The 25,278-nt window shown below is 36.8% G+C and overlaps 1 protein-coding gene, 1 non-coding gene and 1 pseudogene across 13 annotated transcripts in view; 1 reads left to right on the forward strand and 2 right to left on the reverse strand.

Moving 5' to 3' along the window:
- The window catches only part of MCTP1 (multiple C2 and transmembrane domain containing 1), a 568,532-nt gene that overhangs the window by 103,835 nt on the left and 439,419 nt on the right, over positions 1-25,278 (reverse strand). The gene's annotated exons all lie outside the window — the stretch shown is intronic.
- On the forward strand, positions 1,549-1,655 carry LOC111767109 (U6 spliceosomal RNA). Its single transcript, XR_002799002.1, has one exon. It is a non-coding gene; the product is annotated as a U6 spliceosomal RNA (small nuclear RNA).
- LOC111767104 (U2 spliceosomal RNA) lies at positions 3,686-3,864 on the reverse strand (annotated as a pseudogene).

A 25,278-nucleotide genomic window follows, 5' to 3' on the forward strand; every position in this document is an offset into this window, starting at 1 on the left:
GGCCCTGAGCCTCAACAGACTCCAGCTCCTACAATCTGATTTATTGGACTCACCTCACTTAGCTAAGATGGAGTTGAAGAAGGACAACCACCACACCAGGGAGCCTAGAGTGCCTACAACTGAAAGCAGGAGGATTGCATCCAGCATCCATGTGGAATCTGAGCCTCCTCTTGACATAGAGGTGCAACGGACACAACCAATCCAAGGTCCACAGAGAAAAGGTGGCATTGGAGTGGGAAAAGTGGACATGGTGGCTGATGGGTATGGGGAATGGCAGGAAGAGATGAGAGGTGGAGGTGCCCTGGATGGTGCTTCAGGGGCAATCACAGGACATTGCAAATCCTCCCAGGGCCCACTGGGTGGAATGGGGGAGAGTATGGGCTATGATGTGGACCATTGACCATGAGGTGCAGAGATGCCCAGAGATGAGCTTACCAGATGCAATGGATGTGTCATGATGATGGGAGTGAGGGTTGCTGGGGGGGGGGGGGGAGTTGTGGGGTGGGGGTGGTGGGGTTGAATGGGACCTCATATTTTTTTTTAATGTAATATTTTACAAAATCAATTAAAAAAAAGGAAAAAAAATAAAAAGATAGAGGATAGGATGAGACTTACAATGATCAATAATAATGTTTAATTTTCATAAAGGAAATTAAAAAATCATCTGGAATTTTGAGTATGTACAATGAGGAACACTTATTTAATTAGTATTCAATTAATCACAGTATTATTTTTGGAAATTTAATCAAATCTCTCTTTAACAGTCATTCTTTTTCTCACGTATTTGAGGATGACAGAAGAAATTTTCATAATTGGAAGGATTACAATAGAAAAATAGTCTGCCATAAACATTGCAAAAGTGCTGCAAATCATATAAATTTAATCAATGAAAGTAAAATACCATTATTTTTATTATCATCATATGCATAAAATGCTTGTTATTGTTATGTAATTTTTATAATTACAAATTTATTATATACATGAAAAGTATTAATAAAATACTGTTTCTAACATTTTTATATAAAAAAAATCACAAAATACCTTGAGGTGTTTAGCAATAAATAAAAACTGGTTATGGTAATGAACCCTTAAGAGAAAACTATTTCACTTTTATCAGTAAAGCTGGTTTTAGAGAAGAAAACTAGGGAGTACAGGGTAGGACCTAAAATAGAGGAATTTTCTTTTTGAAAAAAATCATCAGAGTTGGCAAGATGGTAAAATTCCTGAAATGAAAACATGACTGAAGAGTACAGTAAGAAGCAAACAAAAGTGATATTTATGTATTAATCCCATCAACTGCTTCCTTAAATCCTTTTGGGAAAGGATAGAAAGAAGAGAAGGAAGGAAAGAAGAGGAGCTTTGACTTCAAAGAGTCAAGAGCTATACTGGTCCCTCCCTCCTCAGGACACATTTGGAAAGGTGGGGATGTCTTTAGTTGTCACAAAGACGGGTGGGAGAGGGAAGCTACTGGCATTTAACGGGTGGGGCCGGGGGTGTGAGGAAGCCTGAAACACATGGAACAGTCCCACCCAATGAAGAACTGCCCTGGTGCTCCCTTCAGCAGCACATATACTAAATCAGGAAAGATACAGTAGAGATTAGCATGGCCTCTCTGCAAGGATGACACACAAATTCGTGGGGCATTCCCTATTTTAATATCTGAATATGATTTAAAGGGAGAAATATTAGACTGTATATATGGTAATGTAATGAAATTTTTAAAAAAATCCATGCAACTAACACTACACAAACAGTGAATCTGAAGTTAAACCATGGACTACAGTTAAAAGCATAATTATAAAAATGTGCTTTCGTCAATGGTAACAAATGTTTTCACACCAATGCAAGTTGTTAACAATAGGATGGTATATAGGAATCCTTTATTTTATGCATGATTGTTCTGTATACCTACAATTTCTCTAATAAAGAAAAAAAAAAGAATAAATAATAAATGAGGGGGAAAAAATTGTCCTGCTCCAGTGCTAACAGAACTCCTCTTTGAGAAAAACTGATAATTTCTCACAGAATATAGACTATTCTACAATTAACTTAGAAAAGGAGAAATTGTATTTATATATTCAAATATACACAGAAGAAGGTATATTTCCTAGATGATAGCATGATTGTGACTAAAGATTTGGTGTAAGTCAGCAGTGGAGAAAAAACTCATAAGCATTTGCACTACATTCTTTCTATCTATTAATGTTCAGAATTTCTTAAAAACATTCCTAAAGAAACACTGGAGGCGGACTCACTACGTTCATTTACTTCCCTTCAATTATAACTCAGTTTCCACCATTTCATCAAAGGCTTCAGAACCAAGTTTCATGGAAATGGGGTGGTTTCACCTTGATTTTAAATAGCCGGATGGGTCACTACCTGTTCTAAGGTATTTGTTTCTGGTTGGTTCCACTTAAGTTTTTTTGTTTGTTTCGACTAAAACTTTTTGAACCGTCTTCATTCAACTAGGAAGAGAAAAGTGGCAAAGTGAGCCTGATTAATCCCAAGCATAACAGTAGCTCTTCAAGTTATATTTAAAGTAAGACATGTTGTTCTTTTGAAGAAATTTGGTTTGTTTAGATAATTTTCTAAAATAAACAGCAGCTGGGAATTAGGGACGACCAATTGGCAGTGACTGAATCTCTTAAACTTTTGTCATTTCCAGTGATCATGCCACAAGTATACAGGGAGCCTTGGCATGCTCAAAAGAACTTCCTGAGGAGTAACTTACCTCTCCTCTCTTACTATGAATGAGAACTGAGATGTTTTCCTCTGCTACTTTCAACCAGATACCAACCGACAAGACTTTGCTTTGTTTTGGTATGTGTGCATGTGTGTTTATGTCTTGAGAAAAAAATTAATGTGCACTATCTACCATATCATCCCATATATGGACCAGGCAAGAGATGTCAAGAGAACCAGCAATTTTGGTTTGGTGAAAGGATGAGGTATACGGTTAGGAAGTAAAAAGAATGAGAAATTGGTTATTTTATCAGTAAAGCTTGGTACTGAATGCATACACTATTACTTAGTGCATTTATTTACCAGTGGTGTTGAAAAAACATTGTTTATTTGGATTTACTTAAACTATTTACAAAGAGACATCAGAAAGTTCTAAATCTAATCTTGTGAAATTGAACACTGAGTTTTTGAAGTTGCTATACAAAAGGTCAAAATCCTAGTACATCCATGCTTTAAAATTTTTTTAATTGAAAATTTTTTTCTCCTACTCTTTCCTACAAAGCATGGTTTGATTCTATTAAAGAAGCAACTGTGACAACTAGTAGGATTCATCTGAAGATACAAATGACCCAAAGAAACAACCAATGAAGAAACTTTACAACAAAATGGACCAAAACAACTTCAAAGATGGTGTTATCAACTAATCATAGCTTAATGTACACTACTTTCCTTAACAGAGATATTACATTGTGAGAACCTCCAGCCAAAAGCCTGGGATGTTATTTATTTATTTAGATGTTTTTTTCTTTTCAGCTTACAAGTTGTACTGATATTTCATGCTGTTTTTTTTTGTCAAAGTCAGAGATGAAAGGCTCTGGCTTTGCTTTGAGAACAATGACAACTCCAAAATGTAAAGCCCAGAGTATGTCTAACTTGATTATCACATCAACCAAATATGAATAACTGATAAGAAATTTCTGCAGTGTTGTGAGTTTAATGTTAGTAAAAGTTTGCATGTAACATGAAAGTGATAAATGATTATAGAGGTCTGGAGAAAGTTGATTCTCTGAGGTCCCTTTCATTAGAAATTAGTACTTTACCTAGTAGTTGGCAATGCCTACCATCTCATCAAACATAGTAGATATTTTACACTTGATCTTAGCCAAAAGGCCGAGAAGCAATCATAGTAGATATTTTAATAGCTTTATTGTTTACAGAGTTCAGCTCATTCAAAATCAGGCTTTTTGCAAAGTCATTCTTATAGATTACAGATCAACACATATTTATTGTTTTAAATTACCAAATATGGATTACTAAGAACTGGTATTATTTGGCCCATGGCAAAGTTGCTGGTTTTAAGAAACAATTGCTCTAAAAAAAGTTGTAAATCAAAGAAACATTTAAGAAAAGTTAAGGCTATTAAATACCTTATTTCTCCAAGGTGCAACTGTTTCTGGAAGGACCCATGACTATCTCACTAGAGTAGGTACAGAACATTCCATGCATTAAGTTATAAATAAAAGTGTTTAACATTGGTTCTAAATTTGTTTTACTTTTTTCTAATTATGCTTCCAGTGCCAAAAAGAAAGTGTCATTTTCTTCATGATATTCAAGTCATGATATAATTTCCTGATATCCTTTTCCTGCCTCTCAAGCTCTTAGATTGTTTAAGAAATTGTTGGTTTAAAGGTGATATTTTATTTAGGAATATTGTCATGCAAATTTTCTATTTCTATACATGTTCTATCTAGTGCTTGAAAAAAGCAGTAATGATTTGTTAAGGCTTATTAAGCATAGTTATCTTCTAAATTTTTAAAAGAAATGAATCTGTTACCATTACTATTTCTGAAGTAGGTTCTTGATCAACTTCCCTCTTTGTGTGTATAAATGCTGTTATTTAGACACACAAAACCGATACCAATGTTTGCTGATGTACAAAATGTAAAATTTTCCCTAAGCTTGAAATCTGGCTTTAAAGCTCTCTCCCTCATGAACAGGTACAATATTTAGGGCAACAGCTGGCACTTCAGTTGCTCATGGGGGGAAACTCCCTCTGTTCTATATACTGTGCCAGAAAATAGAATATGCAGCTATCTAACCAAACCAAGCACATGTTAGTGAAGTCTGTGTTACAAGTTACTTTAAAAATTAGTCCTGTGGTCTTTATCTCACTGAACAAGACTGGCTTTAAAAAAGCAGGTTGTCAATTATGGGATTGTTTTTTTATATAGTAACTGATGTGCAGAGGATTGCACTCTGCCCAGTTGGAGGATGTTTGGTAAAATTCTGGTTCATTTCCATTTAAATTATTCACTCAGATTTATCAGACATACCTTAACGATCTTTTCTGGGCTACTAATTTCTGGTCTTTCTTTTTGATTCTTTGTGCTATAACCCAGGAGTTACTGTTGGTTATTCTTTGTCTAGACTTAATATGTTCATTTTAATCTTAAAATCACAGAATTAAAGCTAGAAGTGTATTTTGAAATTTTCACCCCCATAAATAGATTTAAGACCTAATAATATCATATATCTCAGCTATCTTACCAGTGTCTGAAACTTCATTTTCCACTCTGTCTTATAATTTTCTAATTTTCTCCTTCACTGGTCTCATTCCCCCCAATCCCTCTGTTCTGGAAAAACTTCAAGAGTTATGTTTAGCAGCTCTAGCTACGTCTGAACATTTCTCTTTGCAATGCAAATAATCATCCTAGGCTGATTTTAACAGCCTTCTTTACTCCACTCCATCTTTTACCCTTGCTGCGTAATGTTTACTGATGAACATCTTTCTCTCATTTCTCAACAGATCTAAGAGGTCTAGTTACTGTATGGGAAGCCTAGAGGTTTGAACACTAAATATATATTTCTCTTGGCTATTTTCCACACCTCTAAACATTCTCTTAAATGCATCAGGGCTTGTGTTTCAATGGTAACAGAAGTGATCAGAGAACACTAGTTTAGACAGCAAGCAAGCTGAACTCCAACTGTTCAAGCAGCCTGACTTTTACAGTAAAAGGAAAGGCCCTGGGCCAAGACCACTGAGATGAGCAGGTATTTTTAGTTCACTTGTAGGCCAGCTCTAATGTAATTCTGAAATGTTTTCTTCAAACCAAACCCAACTTTTCCAGGGCTGTCCAAATCTGTTTTCTTTTATAGCAAGTACAAATTCTTGGAGCAAGGGAAGCATGCGTATCATTTGCAATGCTGCTGCATGTCTATGGTGTTGATGCCCGATGGCTCAAATTAGTCCACAAAACAGATGAGCGCATTGTAATTAGCTCTTGTCAAACTGTTAGAAATACCAAAACCATTTCCACTGTAATAAAAATGATGAAAAAGAAAAATCTCTCATATCATTTTAAGCCAAACTAGTTCCTGAAATGTCTGGTAGTTTAGGATTCCAGAGTTCTAAAAGAAGGCCATTTCATTTACAGAAAGCTTTCACTTCATTGACATGGAGATGATGAGACATATTATCTTTCAGGCATTTTTGGCTGCTGTTGTATTTGATTGCTTATAAAACCTCATTTCTAAAAATGACCTGTCGGGAGTTCACACATTTTGTTGAGCCACACGGCACTGATGTACAGTTCTCAAAAGAGTTTGAGTGTTTTTTTAAAGCAAGATTTTCTGGAGTTTTTCTATCAGTGTGTTAATATTATTAATTTTTCTGAATAGCCAAACATCACATTCTATTTAAACAAAAGAGGTTATTAGGTAGGACTAACCATGGTTCAGATCTTAAGTCAAACTGTCACATGAAGATCATCAATTTCTTATTGACAATTTAGTTGAATATTCATTGTTGGGATGGTGACTCAAAAGACTACTTTGCTCAATAATTTCAATTATTCACAAACTTCAGTAGGGTTCTGGAGCTCTCTGAAATATAATGGCTTCTCAAGAAAAATATGGGCTATTAATAGGTGGCTATTTTTAAAAATAAATTTAAACATAAACCAAAAAGTGGTTGCACTGTTTGAGAATAAGACAGATACAAAACATACCAAGAAACTACCCCCTCTACCTGTCTTCAGAATTTTCCCTAAGATATCTTCAGATGTACTTGTGGAAACGGAGTAGGAAGGTATAAATAATCCAATTTTAAAATCAATAAACTTCCCATATGTACAAGTTAATTAAAAATGGACCATCAAAAATATAAGAGGTAAAACTATAAACATTCTAGAAGAAAAAAATAGGAGAAAATACTTGTGGTTTTAGGCTAGCAAAGAGATTTTAGGTACCACTCCAAAAGCACGCTATGTAACAAAATAAAACTAACAATGGAGTTCATTAAAGGTAAAACCTTTTGTGCTTCAACATTAAGAAAATGAAAAGACAACCCACTCAGGGAGAAAATAATTGTTACTCATATATCTGATAAAAGACTTGTATCCAGACTATATAAAGAACACTTAAAACACAATAATAACAGTTTCTGTTTGGGGTGATGGAAAAGTTTTGATAATGCATGGTAGTAATGTAATTAACACAATTGAATTGTTAATTAAAGTGATTTAAAAAGGAAATTTTAGGATATATATATATATATCTCACCAGAATAAAAAATTTAAAAATCCCATGGAACTGTATAATTCAAACTATGAACACCAATATAAACTATGGATGGTAGTTAATTGTGTAATTATAATAATACTGTTTCATCACTTGTAATGAAGGTAATGCTACATGTTAATAAGGAAAACTGAGTGTATGTGTGTAATGGGGGTATATATGGGAACTGTTCACTTTCTGCATAAATTTTCTATACACCTATAATGGCTTGATAAAATCCTCACAAACACACAATAATACAAAGACAAAAAAAAAGCAATAAAAATAGGCAAAATTTTCAACGGCTAGTTCACCAAAGAGAATATATGAATGACCAAAAGATGCTCAACATCATTAATCATTAGGGACATATAATTTGAAAACACAATGAGATACTGCTTCATTTCCACTAGAATGTCTACAGAAAATACCAGATATTGACAAAGATAGGGAAAAACTAGAACCCAAATACAATGCCGAAAGGGATGTAAAATGGTGCAGTCGCTTTGCAAAGTAGTTAGGTAATTTCTTCAAAGGTTAAACATAATCTTACTACGTGAACCAATAATTCCACTCCTAGTTATCTGCCCAAAGACTTGCATATGTATTCCATGGCAGCATTATTTATTATAGCCCCAAGAAAAGAATCCAAATATTCATCTATTGATGAATGGATAATCAAAATGTGCTATATCTATACACTGGGATACTATTTATTTGGCAAAAAAAAAGGAGTAAACTATTAACACATCTTTGCCATGTTCTCAACATTATTATGCTAAGAAAAAGAAGTCAGATGAAAAGTATTGCTTAGAAAATTCAAATTACCAGAGATGGAGGACAGATTAGTAGCTGATATTGGCTATCAGACTGCAATCAGTAGAAGGGATCATTTTGGGACTATAGTTGCACAGCTCTGTAAATTTACTAAAAGTCAGTGAACTATACACTCTAAGTGGGTGAATTTTATGTAATGTAAATTATACTTCAATAAAGTTATTTTAAAAACTGATAGATTTTTGTGGAGATAAATCCCAATCAAAAGCAGTGAAAGGACATACTAGGCTGAGGCAAAGAAAGGCCATGGATCTTGGGTGCATCTTGCCAACACTCTCAAAGCCATTAAAATGTTAGCTGATGTTACCACCCATGTGATGATTCTTAGTTACTGTTCACTTGGGTTCAGAGAAGTTCCACAAAGGCTACTGAGAGAGTGAAAGCAAACATCAACTTCAGACATTGCTCTGATCATTGGAAAAGCAAGGTCCTTGAGGCAGGGGATGAATAATAGTTACCCTAAGGTGAGACTATTATGCTATTAGTTTTAAACATCTGTGAAAAATATGACCAGTCTTGAAAAAAAAAAAGAGTTAAATTTCTCATCCTCTGAATAAGAGATGTCTGAAAAGTTGAACACAAAAACAAAACAACTGTGCTCAGAAAAACTCAGAGAAGATATGAAAAGAAATAGAAAAGGAAGGAAAGATAGCTTGAAACAACAGGCTTAAAAGAAAACAATAGTCAAATAAAATAAAACAAAAAACAAACCTTAGCACTGTGGAATAAGGACAGAGTACCTAAGGTAATCTTTCCTACCCAGAAGAAAGAACTACTGGATAAATATGGCAGTGTTTTCTTACTTTGTAATCATGCTGAGGAGCCCTTTTAATTTAAGGCTAAAATGTTAGGTTTTCATTTGAATTCCTCAGTGATTTCTATTGCCAAGTTATCTATGGTACCACCTATCAGGAAATAAAAAATTTTCACTCCCCATCTATCTACAAAATACTAGGAAAACTTGTTACGAGGGATGTCTTATTTTTCTGATTAAAATAGTCAGCAGCTCCCTTTGGTTGGCTGGGTTTGTTCTCCTCAGTAATTACATCAAGAAAGTAGAAATGAAAACTGCTGAGCACAGCAGGAAAGGTGAGATAAATCTGAAAACTGCTTCCAACTGTTTTTTATTCTAGTACTTTTAAAACTCAAGGATAATCCTGTATCTTTATATAATGCTACAAACATTTCTTAAATTTTGTTCATGATAAAGCTTAGTTCATGTGCTTGTAAGTTAACTACATTATATCAAGCATGGAAAAACAGGTGGTCACTTGCAGGTTTCCCATTGTTTTTATAGCTATTTTCTCTTTCAGTTGCTGCAATCTAAACTGGCTCCTTGTTCTGCTGTCAGCTTCCATGGGGCTATTCTATCTCCCAGGGAGACAGGTGTGGTTTTGTCCTCCAAGAGCACGGCACTGGGCAAAATCCAGCTCACCTGTTAGTGCACAGTTACAGCAAACTTGCACTTCTTTCGTTTACGTCTCTGCCTTTCAGACGTATTTAACTACACTTTCTGTCCAGAATTGTTCATCATGTTCCTTGTGCTAATAAAGATAATTGAGTCAGTAGTAACTCTGGAGTCTGTGTTTACTAGTGTAATAAAGAGGTAGCCATATGTTCCCTCTTCTCTAGCTTTAGCTCAGACTGGAGGAAGCATGGAAAGGTAGATGGTTTTTAAATAGTCAATTAGAAAGAGAACACTGGCTGAACACTGTTTTAGTACCTTGTTGCAAATACGAGCAAAGGTAAATGGATCAGAATTGATGTTAAAGAGAGGGCAATATATTCTCTAAAATCAAAACATGTATCATACCATCTATCATGGAACTTTTTTGGACTTCCTGTATAGCATGATTTTCCTCTTCTTTATGCCTAGTCTGTGCAAAATAAAGGATAACTCGCATTCTGATCTGGAGACAGCCTAGAAAGGAACACTGTAAAAGAGGTAAAATTGAAAAGGGCCAAATAATGCTAAGTTTCCCCCATAGACATGCTTGTTATGCTTGTTTTTGTTTCCTATTGAGAAACTTTATGGATAACGAAAGCTCCAAATCAGCTGGAACATTTCAGTGTTCAGGGTAAAATAGGTTATGTACAAATGTATTTACTAAGTGTGCATATGGATTTAACAGAAAATAAGTGTGTATAGATATAACATAAGATGTTTCTAAGTAATGTATATCGACAGTATATCTATATCCATCCATACTTTTATTTATTCAAGTCATGAAAGTCTGTATCTAGGATATATTAAGTAATAATTTATGGGTTCCTCTCCTTCAACGTTTGAATATAAGTATCAATTCAATTATAATGCGAAAGTTCATTAAATGCTGCTAATTATATAGTTTGTCTCACTTTTAAGGAAATAATTTTACATGGAATTAAAATTATACAGTTAATACATTGAAGGAATTTCATTATTTCGATACTGCAATAGGAATTGAATATGAAGCCAGTTTTAACTAATTTTAATGAAATAAAATTGTTACTATGGAGGAGAAATTACAGCTAAACATTTCTACTTTCCTAGGGACCATTTAATTTTTTCCCCCTTTATTATTAATTATTTTTACTCCCATATTGCAGGTAGGAAAATTGAGTTTATGGTAAAGCAAGTGTTTTCTAACATGTATAATGGCAATATTTTTTTATCTTTACTCCATGATCTTAATTTCAGAAATAGAGTGGCAAAATTTGATAGGATTTTACACAATTTTTGTAGCCTTTCCTCAAGATCATACAAAAAGATTCCAAATATATATATAATTTTATGCTTGTAAAATATAAGTGTATTTTTATATCATGTGATTTAAAAGCATCATTTTATTAATCTGCTCTAAGATCTTCTCCCTCCACATTTTAAGATCCATTTTAAAAACTGTTAAAGATAAAAGGTGTCAAAGATAAGAAATGTTCTTGATAACTGGTGCTGAAAACCTGTAACAGAGAAACCCTATACTTTGCTGAAAACCTCTTATCTTTTCACACCTGGAAGACTCATTCAGTACCTTGGCACAGCTAAAATGTGTCTGGTCTGCTATAAAGAAGTAGCTGAAAACTTTCTAGATCATAACCTTTTAACTCCACCCTCCTGATACACTAGTTACGTACAAAAATAAAGTGCTGATTCTTGAGGGTTTTTTTGGGTTGTTGGTTTTTATTGTTGCATCTTTTATTATATTTCAGCCTCAATTCTAGTTAAGTTTTAGTTGTAATGTATCTGACTTGCTCTGTATCATGACCCACCAGGAATCAGTGAATCAGTTTATTATCTATGTGTAGTCATTTCTCTTCTCACCTTATTGTTGGTTCAAATATATGATGACCACTGCCTTTTTTGGGGAACTGTTTAGTTCATCCACCACCCGTCTACAGTCGATATTTCTTGTTTCTTTATTTAGCATCTTGGTTTTCCTTGGAGAAACCCTTACAACCTCTCAGTTGGTGGTTTCTGATGAAGCTAGTTCCACCTCAGGTTTCAGGTGGATGGACATTGGTCCCAGACTTGGTCAGTGCTTTCGTTTGCTAAAGGCTGCTAGGAGCAATGTACCAGAAATGTGTTGGCTTTTATAACAGAAATTTATTAGGCTAAGAGCTTACAGTTCAGAGGCAATGAAAGTGCCCAGATCAAAGCATCTCACCAAGTTGTGCTGTTGGTGATGGAACATGGTGGCATCATCTAAAGATGCCTTCTCCCTGAGCTCAGCTGTGGGGGATCAAGCACAGGGCAGGGCACAATGCCAGCCTGCTGGTCTCTCCCCTCTCTGCATCTATGGCTTTTCTCTCTCCAGGCTAGTCAACTTCTGCAGGCCTAAGTCTCTGCTGCTTTTTTCTTGTGTGTCTGTGGCTTTTTAGCCCTCCATTTATAAAGGATCCTGGTGAGAGGATTAAGACCCACTCTGGGTCCCTCAGTCTCATCAAAGACCCTTAACTGAAGCAATCTGGTCAAAAGTGATCTAATCAAAAGGTTTCATCTACCAGGGGTTTTGAGGCACAGGAATGGGTTCACTTTAAGAACAGTATTTTCTGGGATCCACAAAAGACTGAAACAGCACAGTCAGTGAAAGCATCACATCCTCCTTGTTATGGTAATTGTTTCAAAGATGAGACAGTCAGAACAAATGAGACTCACCTCTGGGTCTTTGGTTGGGTCTATTGAGAAAGAGAAACTTACAGTCTTCCTGACCAAAAACTACAAGAATGTAAGCCTGGGGGTGTTGATTGCCATCAGGCTACCAGTCAAGGGAAATCCTTCCTATGAATAAAGTTAACATAGAGGAAAGCAAAACCAGGAGAATGGCAAGAAAGTGAGTTCCAGTTAAATTATTTGAGCCCCTAGATCCAGAAATACCTGAAAGTATAATTTGGCATTTCATGCATACAAATGAAAAAGAAGGTAAAAAAGATAATTTAAACATTTCAATGTAATTATCCTAGCTTTTGAAAAAATTGGAATACATTCACCTCTCTGGACCCCCACCAGACTTGCTAAATTACAATCTCTGGCAGGGAGGCTCTGGAATCCATATTTTTAATTATGTTTCTGGTGATCAACTAATTTAGGGGACCATTATTGGCTTCATGAAAGGTTCTCAATCTTTTTTCAAAAACATCAACAGATCAAATGAAGTTCCCAGAGGCTTCCCAAAGAACAGACCATAAAATAGATAAAATAGATAAAGTAGACTGAGGGCCAGACTCTTCCCATTATGCTAGCTGTAGCACCACTCCTTTCTCCATCAGTCAGGAAAGTGAAGAGATTGCAATTACGAGAGAGAGATTTTAATGAAAGGAGGTCTCTTTTCTTCCTTCTTCCCAATTCCCTCCAATAAAATTGCCTTTATTCCCTTCTGTGTTCTAGAAAATTTGGGGATTAATTTTCTGGTACCTCTTTGACCAGGACTGGTCAGAAAATAGGATGACAGTTAAGATGTAATTTGAAAATGCCCAACTAAGGTCTTCCCAAATTGAATTTTTCTCATTGTTTTAGAAAATGCAAGTAGCCCACATGGAAGGAACTGAGTTTGTCTATTACATCTTAGAATATGGGAGATATTTTGGAGACATAGTTTCCTAGGGCATAAATGGAGTGAGTGATAGTATGGATTTCCAGATCTCAATTGATTGGATAGGTTTCTTTGTCAAGCTTTAAAAAGCAAGAGAAATTATTCCAAACTTTACTCTCCTGTTTTTTGTTTTCTTTTGTTGTTGTTTTTCTTTCTTTTTTTTTTTTTTTGAGGTACTGGGGCTGGGGACTGAACCCAGGACCTTGAGTGTGGGAAGCTGGAGCTCAACCACTGAGCCATACCGGCTCCCCTGAGTTGGCCTCCTCATTTGTTTGCTTGTTGTTTGTTTGTTTTTGTTAGTTTTTTTCAGGTGGCACGGGGGACTGAAGCTGGGATCTCCCACTTGGGAAGCAGGCTCTCAACCACTTGAGCTACATCTGCTCCCTCTCCTGTGTTTCTGAATGGCTTCCAGCAACACTCATTACATAGTGCAATTGTTTAGAAAGGTTGAGAAAAACAAAAACTTCAGGGAGTTCCTGACTTCCAATCTGCAGATTTATTCAACTGTGTCAACTCTAAGGGTAAATAATAGGTCTGGTGTGACCATCCCTTTTAAAAAGAAGTGATTATTTTCCAAAATTATCAACATTTAAAAATAATTAGATGGTATAGCATTTCTGTAGTTAGACATGCTGGTCTAGTATCCCCATGATAATTTGCAAGTCAAGCTTCTCAGGTCAAATTTTACTTAAGGAGCAGGCAGATTCTAGGAATGTTATTTTACTATTGACTATTGCACCTTTTATAGAAACTGGCCAGGAACAATATGTTTTCAGAAAGTTCTATAGGGAATTTTACAAAATGGACAGGAATCCATTATTTTAAGATGCATGAGGGAATCTGGGTTTCCAGTGATAAATGGTCCTATAAACCTACCCTTTTGGGTCATCTTGAGTTGGGGTTTAGGGGAAAGTTCTATTGATAAATAAGTATTTATGCTAAGATGAAACAGGTTGTGTTCAGCCTCCCTGAACTACCATCCCACACCTTCTTTTTAACTTGCACCTTAATGACTTATCAGTTTGGACTGAGCTGAATGAAGAGAGAGAAGAGAGGAGAGGAAAGCATCTTCCAATATATTGATGTCATGGTTTTACTGTCACAAAATAGGAGTGAGCTTATAAAACAAATAGCCCACTATCTCATTAGTACTGAAAGAAAATAGCTTCAGATCCATAATCTTAAATCCCAAATAACTGTTTTTGGCAGATGCTCTGTAATACTCAAGTCACTTACAGTTATCTAGTGTGAGCTAGATATTATCACTATCACCTAAAGGTATTTTTGAGAGCAAGCATAAGGTGGAAGACTCACAGGAAATTATAAAGGTTAGTTGTTCTAAGAGTGCTCTAATAGAACTTTCCTCATGTTTATGGTAGTGGGAATTTCATAACACCCTCTTTAACATTTTTGCAGATTAAAATAATCACAGTCATGCTCTATGGCATAGAATTTTGAGGTTTGTGAGAAGAATCTTGTCCCACTCTCAGTCCATGTCCATGTGGAGGCGAGGTGGCATTTTACAGACGTATGTTTTGGTTAGGCTTCTCAACTTTTAAAAGAGTTGTCAACTATATTCCCAATTCAGCTGAGGCTTAAAGCATGGTCTGTCCCTAATTGGCAACAGAATATTTGCACTCCAAGTACTTGTCAAAAGAGGATAACACTGAATGCTTGCTGCCCAGTGCCTATCAAAAATCAGTTGTGAGAGAATGTATTTATGGAAGGTTGCCTGAAGGACATGCATTCCTTTTTAGATCTTCCAAATGTTATTTTTGGATTTAGCCAAACCATTTGAGATTGACATACTTAAATCCTACGGTTATGGCATCTCAAAATAATAGTAGTTATTATTTATGGTCAGGTGCCTAGCACTGAGTTCCAGACTCTTGAGGTCTTTAAAATAACATGTGAGGTAGAGGGTAATATCTCTGTTTTCCAGATAAGGAAACAATCCCAATACCATCATATCACTGGCTCAAGGTCACACAGCAAATAAATACCAGAGTCACAATTCAAATGACAGTCTACATGGCACCAAATTTCATGCCCTGTATAGAGCTTAGAGTTGTTCCTATTGAACTACTTTTTGGTGTTGCTATAGCAGCTTCTACTGAGGGAAGTTACAAGAAAGAATTCTATGAAACAGTATTGTATTAACTCTGGAGATTTTGCTCACATTAGACAGGCCGTTTATGGAGATTCTTGGATAAAAATTTTTGAGATCTTAGTATCAAGAATATGTGGGATTACACTGAGCAACACACAAGTTTAACATACAAATGTTAAGAAGATTGTGAACCACGTAATTAATAGTGTTCCCCTTCATCTACTTTCTGGGAAGCTCAGAACCAAATTTTGACCGTGTCTAGAACTAAGGTATATATTTTCTGTGCCTTCTTCACCACTAGCACTGTCTTATTTATCCTACTTACTCTCTAACCATCAGTGTCATTTCCTTTAGTTACTTAACTTGTTTTTCTGCATGTATTTTTTTAAAAGATTTATTTATTTCTCTCCCCTCCCTCCCCCACCCCAGTTGTCTGTTCTCTGTGTCTATTTGCTGCGTCGTCTTTGTCCGCTTCTATTGTTGTCAGCGGCACCGGAATCTGTGTTTCTTTTTGTTGCATCATCTTGTTGTTTCAGTTCTCCGTGTGTGTGGCACCATTCCTGGACAGGCTGCACTTTCTTCCGCGCTGGGTGGCTCCCCTTATGGGGTGCATTCCTTGCACGTGGGGCTCCCCTACGCGGGGACACCCCTGTGTGGCAGGGCACTCCTTGCGTACATCAGCACTGTGCGTGGGCCAGCTCCACACGGGTCAGGAGGCCCGGGGTTTGAACCGCAGACCTCTCATTTGGTAGACGGACGCCCTAACCACTGGGCCAAGTCCACCACCTGCATATATTTTTAAAATCAACTTCCACTGTCCTTTTGGAATGAGAATGGGAAATAAAAACCAAACAAGAAGTCTACTTTTATTATACATTTAATACGTTTCAGGAACTATGCTAAATGGCATTGTATTATATTTTCTTTTTAAATCCTCACAGTAACTATTAATTAGGTTATATTATCAACCCCATTTTACAGATGAGCAAAATAAGATCCATTGTGGTCACAGAGCAGATCCAGGCTTCAGTTTGACCCCAGAACCTTAGCTCTTACACTACACATCTATCTCTTCAGCTCCACCTCATGACTAGCTGATGGGAACAAATGGGCACAGATGGGTGGGAATAAAAGGTGACATGGGGAAAAGGAAAAAGAGAGGATGGAAGAAAGAGGGCCTGAAGGGAAGAAAAGGAGCCAGTAAAAAGAAATGAGAGAAAATTAAAGTAGAGAAAAAGAACATAAAGATAAGAGGGAAAAAAGGAGCACAGAACACAGATGGAATGTCTTCACAACTCTGCTTAAGAAGTGTTTAATTGTGGGAACTCCTAAATGATTTTTTTTTTTTTGATGTTTCAGCCTTGAATATTACCAACACACAAATTCCAGCTCTTGACTATAACATCTATACCTCTTCTTTCTGGACCACTCCTTTGGAACAAATATCTGCTACTTGGTATTGCTATTTATCCTGTTCAGTGTTTGTGCTCTTAACCCACGTAGATTCTACCACTTGATAGAAAATGGTACATTTGAACTAGTAGAGTCAGCATTCAAGGTGTTTCATAATGTTAATTACCAGACTGGAGTCTGGTATTTTTTCACTCCAAAGAAATCCTTCTCTGCTGCCATCTATAGAGGTAAACAAAAGGAAGATTCAAAACAAAGGAACAAACAAAAAATTAAATAAAACTCCTTTGTTTTTCTGACTCCAGGTCAGAAAACATCTCCTTTAGTGTTCCTTCATAGCCAGTGACAGAAAAGGTGGATATGAGAAAACTGCTCTCAAGAAGTACAGCAGTTAACATGAACTTACATGCACTAGGATAGGAAATTTAGTATCTGTTAAACTACTATTCTTTGGGGAAGTTGGGCTATTCAATTGCTGACTTCTGTTGGTCATTTCTGGATCTGGCATCCAAATTTGATACTTTCCTTTGAGATTTTTATTTTTAGAGCAAATCTAGCTTTTATTAAGTTGGTTCCTCATAGAGGAAATATGTTTTGTGGTTGAACAATCCACATAGAGACACTATATATCAGCCACACTCTTGGCTTCTCTTCTCATTCTTCTCCATGGGAGGAGACAGGAGTTACCTGATTATTGAGTTCATAAGAAGGATATCCTCGACTCATATATATTTTCTGGTCTGCCTGCTTCCTTTAGAGTGAATTCTAATTGTGCTCCTGCACGGTAGTGAGGGGCCTGCCCCTCAGGGATAGAGTTACGGGGTCCAGCTGTATCAGTGTCTAAATGGGTAATTGTGTTCACTAGCCCATTGGGTTATACACCCAAGCAATGTTCTCCTGGATTTTATCAGTGTAAAACCCAAGACTTTGTTTTCTATCTTTCTGACACCTGCATTTATTTTTCTATTGCTTCTGAACTTAGGTGTAGAAAGGTAGAGATGTTTTTTGTTTTGTTCTATAGGTATCTAGCAGTATTATAGAACACGTAAAAATACTCAGATATGCAAAACTCTAGAAAACAGAGTCAACCATGTTGGCTCTACTGTAACCTGTTAAAATGCTAATCGGAGTAATCATTTTTTCTTTCTATTTCTATGTTGTTGCCAGAACACCAAAATCAAATGTGCTACATGCCTCTATTAGAGGGCACTAAGAAAAATATAAACTTGACTCTTACCTTCTTTAAATAGCAGGGCCACACCACTCAATCAGGAATCCAAGTCACAAGAAAATAATGACCCAATCAGTTCGACTGTTTTATCATGACAGATAATTGGGTTTCAAGGTTGAAACTAAATATCTAAGGTATCCCTGGGGTTTCTGAATAACTCATTTCACTCTCTTTTTGACAGTCCAATAGCCACAGTAGCACCATCAAGTTTTTGCAAAATGATTATAGCATATAACTACTGTGATTTCTAAACACAGGTTGAGTCATTTTTTAAATTGTGCTGTCATTCTCAATAAAGAGGAACTATAGAATAATGAAAGAAGCACTGGGTTTGGTAGTGGGTTGGACCCTAATTCCACCACACTTGTAATGGGCTACTTTGGATAAACTATGGGACTCCATCATGGAAGATTGTTTTGAAGATAATGGATGTGAACATGCTTTGTAAATGGTAAAACATTAACAAATTAAACATAATTAGATCCAGATCCTGGTTCATATCTAGACATAAATAAAGGAAAGGCCTTAAATTTTCATTCTGCTGCTGCCAATTAGCTAAACATTTATTGAATACTATTAGAATATGCCAGAACATAGAGTGTTATAGATTTCCCATTTAAAGTGTAAGCTATTGAAGTTAGGGTTACATCAAGAACTCAATATCAATATTACTAAAACAGTCAGCATTGCCAGTAGACTGAGAGTTATGTTGGTAAGTTAGAATGCCAAGAGAATTTCTAGATGTTAAGCCTACCATATGATTGATTAAAGGCTAAACTCATTCAGAATTGATAATATGAAGTCAAGGATATTTTTGGAAAGGGCAAAATAGACCTACAGATTATGTTCCAGTTCATTCAATATTCCATATTTAGGTGTCCAAGAAGAATCTATAAATCCCTGCTATATACTTCCAACTTGTAACCAATTATGCAGCATGTGCTTTATCACTTCTAAACATATACAAAGAAAGTTTATAGATCCTTGTGCAGTCTTAAACCCTCAAACTTAAATACCAGAAACAATCTCTGAATGTCTGTTAAGAACACACTGACAATTTTCTTCTTAGAGTTGACAGGCACCTGATATTGTAGCCATCAAGCACAATCTTCCATTTTGTTTATAGGATCTATTTTAGGAGTCAAAGGTGCTTGAATAAGAATCCTTGGTGTAATATAATTAACCTAAACTTTAATGAATTTTCTTTCAAATGCTCTTTACAAATGAAACTCAAAATAAAATGTTTAAATTGGAAATGTCCACAAAGATTTCATGGGAACACAATATATGTTTCTGAGGCAAATGCACTAGTTTAGGCTCTTCAGTCTTTAGGAGTCACTGAATCTGGCTGATATATACATTTTCTGGTGACAAATATTTTGGTATTCAGTTCTTTCAAATAACAATAAAAAAGATGAGAAAAAAATTGTTAATGCCAATAATATTCAGGCTAGAGGAAAGGTAAAAAAGGAAAGTTCTAAAGAACAAACACTTGAATGGAATCGTTTACTGGTCAAGGAGCAACTTAGAGTAAGATTTTTAAAATGAACCTGCATATGGGAAGCGGATGTGGCTCAACAGATTGGGCTCCTGTCTACCATACAGGAGGCCTTGGGTTCGAGTCCCAGAGCCTCCTTGTGAGGGCAAGCAGGCCCACTCCCATGGAGAGCTGACAGCCCGAGCCCACGGAGAGCTGGTGCAGCAAGATGATGCAACAAAGGGAGACAAGCAGACACAGAAGAACATGCAGTGAATGGATACAGAGAGCAGACAGTGAGCAAAGTGAAAGGAGAGGGGAATAAATAAATAAAATAAATCTTTAAAAAAAATGAAACTGCTTATACTTAAGGTATTAAAAGAGCTCTTAAAAATGTGACAATCCCAAAGGTTCTGTAGTTTCTGCAGATTCCTCAATTAATTCCACTTTGAGTTCATTATTCAACAGCTGCTTTAGGAAAATAAAAGGTCTGCATCTCTGCACAAATGTTTGGTAGTGACTATGTAATGCAGTACCTCATTGTATAAGTTTTGCTCTAGACTAGATTTAGAGAAGATACAATGAGAACCTACTTCCATTGCCAAGAGAGTTTAGAAAAGTTGACCAGTTCTTTCTCTATTTTCCTCGGTGTAGTAAAAAAGTTTGAAGCCATCACAGCACCCTCTCCAAGAAGACAGAGTCATTCCTTTATCAACTTTCAAACATTCATGTCTCCCTAAGGTTATTTTTGCTGGGAAAATATGCCAGTGATTTCTTTGATCAACAACTTAAACATTTAAATTTCCCTCTATAAGATTCTTTGAAAAAGTATATTTGGTTCTTGGTTCATAATCCATGATTTATCCTTTGATGTCTTCCTTCAGTCATTTCCCTCTCCCCTCCTCCCCAAACCTGCTGTTTTTGCTGTCTGTGTCCATTCGCTGTGTGATCTTCTGTGTCTATTTCTCTTTTGTCTTCTCTTTTTCTCTAGGATTTTCCAGGATTCAATCCCGGGGACCTCTGATATGGAGAGAGTTTTCCTGTCCTTTGCGTTACCTCAGATTCCTGTTTCTGTTGCATCTTGCCTTGACTCTTCCCTTCATCTCTCTTTTTGTTATGTCATCATCTTGCTGCGTGGCTCTCCACCCAGGCACATGGCTCACCGCATGAGTAATGGCTCACCGCACAGGCACGCCTTTTTACCAGGAGGCCCTGGGGATTGAATCTGGGTCCTCAACATATGGCAGATGGGAACCCAATCACTTGGGCCACATCCACTTCCTCCTTCAGTCATTTTAACACAGGTTCTTTTCTTTTGCTTTGGGCTATCTGAACCAACACACACATGTGGAGGGCGCATGTGCGTGGGCATTCACACACACACACACACACACACACACACTCCCCTTCAGAATGACTTCATGACAAGGGGTCTGGTTCAGAACACTACGTTAAATTTCAGCTGCCCTGTTGGCTCCTGTACTTACAAAGTCTGAATTTATTGAGGGCCCTTGTAGTGCAATTTTTGACACATCATTAAGCTCCCTTTTCATTGGGAGCCTAAGGGCATATTCAGGCTCACTGCGAAGAGCGAGCCTAAGTAACGGTTAAAACACGTGTCATGAGCTGCAAGGGGCTTGTTTGCCAGCAGGGCAAACAGTTCACTGCAGCTCAAGTAATACCCTACAACAGGGTGGGTAGAGATAATGAGATAACCACACACCACAAGTGAGTTTTTCATCTTTGTTTTCAAGCATGTAAGAGTACAGTTATCTCAGTAGGATGGTGCACCCTGGAGGGTTATAAATATCTTTCAGAAGGTAAAGAAAAACAGTCAAAGAAAACACATCCAAAAAATATAAGCAAGAGTTGCAGACAATCAGTTCTTAAAGCAAAGTTTCAGTTATACTAGAACTTATCGAATCAGGCCAATAAATTCTATGTGTCTTTTTTTCCCACTATGTTTTATTTTAATTGTATGCAGATTTATTCTAATGTTATGATGCTAATCAACCTGTGTAGCTATAATAAAATAAAGGCAATGCCAACACCTCATCATCTAATCACACTGCTTCTTTCATCTAGATGCTGTCTCTTCCCTATAAAATACCAATATATTATAAAAATTATTTACGCAAATAAATTATCTGAAGACTGAAAAGGCATGCTAAATTATGCATAATATGGCCCAATTATGTGATAATTTCTTTGTTTTAATTATTAGTATAGTTTTAATGAAGGGGTTGCTAGAAGGTAGAACCATTTTTATATTTAATAAAAAAACAAATTTGTTTTAAAGAATGAAAACAAAGATAATTAGTTCTTAAATTAGAGGCACACTAATATATGCTTATTCCTAAAATATTGTCAGTATTGTTACTTTGTTTTATTCAAAACTTTTCTTTCCGGAGCTCTGATGTTAGCTATTCAAGTTATTTTTCCCATTTCTGTTAAATGTATTAATATCTTGCTGTTCATCAAGTGCCAAAATAAAGGTTAAAAAAGTTCCCTAGATTATCTACGGAAGAAAAATTGGGGTGGGTGATGACAACTATGATCTTTCAAGAAGCAGTTTACGAATGCATAATAATTTAAGAAAGTGAGAAAAAAAAATAGATTTATCAAGAAAAGAGAGAACTATCCTAAATTCAACACAGCAAATCAGCAAATTTCTTCAGGGAAAGACATCAAATCTGAAAGGCATCAATACTTTTCTGCTGTCACCAAACTGTTATTTATGCTCATGTGCCAGCTGGATTTGTGTATGTGCGTGCATAATCTTTTTCTCACCACTGATGTCATCATTAAAGCTGTGCAAGAATTCTGATTTTTCGCTTTGCACAATCTTCAGGGGAGACTTGGACATTATGGTGAAAGTTTATGACAAGTTTGTAAAAGTAAAAAATGCAGACTTTAAGGCAGTGAAATGTCACCACTGCAAACAGACTAAGCTTTCCCAACTGCATTATTTCACCTGCTCAGTCCACATTGAAGAAACCACACAGGGCAATTGCAGAAAAGAAAAACACAGTTACTTATGTCCTTGGGAGAAAGACATACAATATTGTCCACAAAGCACTCCCCAGGACTAACTGCCCTTTTAGAATTTTCCAAACATACTGTAGCATTCTTTTAAGACATGTATTTTTTACGTGACAGAAAGATACTGGCCACCGGACATCTGTTTCTCAAGGCAGAAACTAGTACTGCTTTTAATCACTATAAGCCTTATTTATAAGGTTTATAAAGGCACCAGATACTGAGGCTTTTAGGAATTTTTGTTCTCAAAATCTCAAGGTCCTGGGATGAATTAATTTTCAGCCCCACAGTCAATAAACTGGAAACAACAGGCAGGGGAAGATGATTGTGAGGAAGAGACGTAACTCAACCATCCAGAGTCTAGAGTTAGAGATCTCAGGTGGGACAGGAGGTGAAGGGTGAGAATGCCGAGGGTGGAACCCTTTCCATATCACTACCTTAGCTTTCCTCTGTCCTCCTTTCTGACTGGCCTGGCAGTTCCTTAGTTGGGAAACATCCTCTTCTGTCTATTTTCCCTAGAAACAATTTTTTCAGTTTGTTCGGTTTTTCCAGAAACCATCTAACCCCAAATAAGCTATCCTAATACAAAGATCCGTGGGGAGACTTGGGAAGTGGTTTAAGAGCGAATGTGCAGTTAGGGCTCCGGGTGACTAACAGGACCCCTTTCTTAATTTAGTTAGCAGTTTGTGATGCACAGGTTGGAAGGTTTGGGTGTGCCAGGAGGGATTTTGAAAGGGAAGGCAAACTGATTTTTACCAAGTGATTCCTATGGGAATGGCTCAGTGAAGGGCCATTGTCTTATACTTTTTTTAAACTTCATTCTCATGGAACTCTGCAAAGTAGATATGAGTTTCCCCATTATGACAAAGGAGCAAACTGAAGGTCTAAGAGGTTAGAAAAACTCGCCCAAGGTTAGAAAGGGAGAGTCCCAAACACCTGGGTGGGAAATCCCCTCTGTCCTATCGGCTTTGTGACAGTGGGTAAGTCACAACATCTCCAGGCCTCACTGTCCTTGTCTATAGGACAGTTTGTCAAGGACAGAACTGCTAAGCCCAGCAACTCAATGGCGCCTGATCCATAATATGTGTCCGCTAAAAAGGTTGCTTCTGCCAAAGCTATTATCCCCAGCATTTCTCAGAACCACAACAGCATCATTATCACTCTCAGTAGTCATGATTTGCATCCAGGCCTGTCTTACTCCAAAGCTCCTGTCCTTTCCTCGATACAGTTCTTCAAACGAGCTTATAGGAAGAAATGCATGAAAGACTGAACCCATCTGCATGTCTGCACTGTGTCACCAGAGAGGCCAACGGCAGACAATATGCCAACTGGTCCTCAAGGGTTTACTGTCCTGCTGGGGAGAGAAAACACACAAGACTATTTAATAAAGAAAATGTGATACTGTGTCATTTAGCAGCAGAATAAATGGTAAAGACAGAAAGCATTTTAGGAATTAGGGGGCCTTCATTAATATATTTCTTCACTTTGTGTAGTCTCCTGTGCTTTTTTGGTTACCATGGTGGCCAAAATCAACTCAGATTCTTTATAAAAACACTCAGGGTTGAGATTCTATACTGGAAGGTTTATACTATGAAATTCCCTTTCTCCAGCGATTTAATGATTTCACGGTCTGAGCCTTTGTCTTTGGAATAGATTTAAAAGACCCACCTGATCGCATGTGGTTGTGTCCTCAGCAGCAACCTTAGTTTCCTGTATAAACTAGGACCAACAAAAAAAATCGCAGTTTCCTATATCTTTGCTTTTCTCAGACAAAAGGCCAAGATAAGCAGAATTACTGGATCCTGCTCTGCAGGTTAAAAATTGTGGACTTAAAAATTACAGGTCATTTGCATCCCAAGAAGCGAAGAGATTTTGCTTGGGAATATGCTCTGCTGTCAATGTATCAAGCACCACTAGGAATGCCAACCTTAGAGTGTTTCTGTTCCCTAAAAGCAAATTTTCCTGTTGAAAACCTGTCTTTTAATCTCTTTCCAGGAAGAGTCTATGGTTTTGACAGGACCAAAAATGAGCCAGTCTATCTCTGGAGGGGTGGCAAGCACAGACATTACGAACATGGGAGCTAGCCTATTTGGGTATGAATCCCAAGTCCACTGCTTTGCAGGTATGGGAAAATGATTGCACTTCTTATCCGTAAAGTGAGGATAACCATAGTTACTGCCATCTGAGATTGTTATGAGGCTTAAATGACTTACTATTTATGAAGTCCTCAGAACAAAGCCTGGCACGTGACGAGCACAACTTAAGTGTTCATTATGTGAATCAAAAGAGGTGTGCTTGCTTCCACATTTCTGCAGCTAGTTTTCATTAAGCATTTCTCTGGTCAGAGAGATGAGAAAGTAAATATCTGAAACCCAAAGTATTCAGGATTCAGGGGAAAGGTGAGAGATTGAGACTACTTAGAAAGACTGAGCAGATGAACTGACCAGTCATCTCTTACAGCAGAACAAATCTTAATAAGGGCCTCACATTGGATTACTTTTCATGGCATGTAGGGGTAAAGTATTAATCTACAGATTTAGCATTACTTTTTATACTTGCAAGGAATTAGAAAGGCACACATCCTGAAGCACAGCTCTTGGACAGGACTTTTTGGCAAAGATATTTAAACATTCCTTCACATACACTATTTGATTTAAGGCAGTGATTTGTTAACTGGGTCATCTGTAACACATATCCCTTCCTTTTTTAGAAATACACCTGTTTCTGGGATTTGGTTTGGCTCCTAATTCAAACAGACCTCCAAGTGCTCTGAAACAAAATCAACCTAAAATTATACACTTATCTAGAGTTACATTTAGGCCATATGGTTTAAGTTGTCCAAATGTCACAGAAGTAACAGCAGCGC

This window comes from Dasypus novemcinctus, chromosome 2 (assembly GCF_030445035.2).
Source record: "Dasypus novemcinctus isolate mDasNov1 chromosome 2, mDasNov1.1.hap2, whole genome shotgun sequence".
NCBI lineage: Eukaryota > Metazoa > Chordata > Mammalia > Cingulata > Dasypodidae > Dasypus > Dasypus novemcinctus.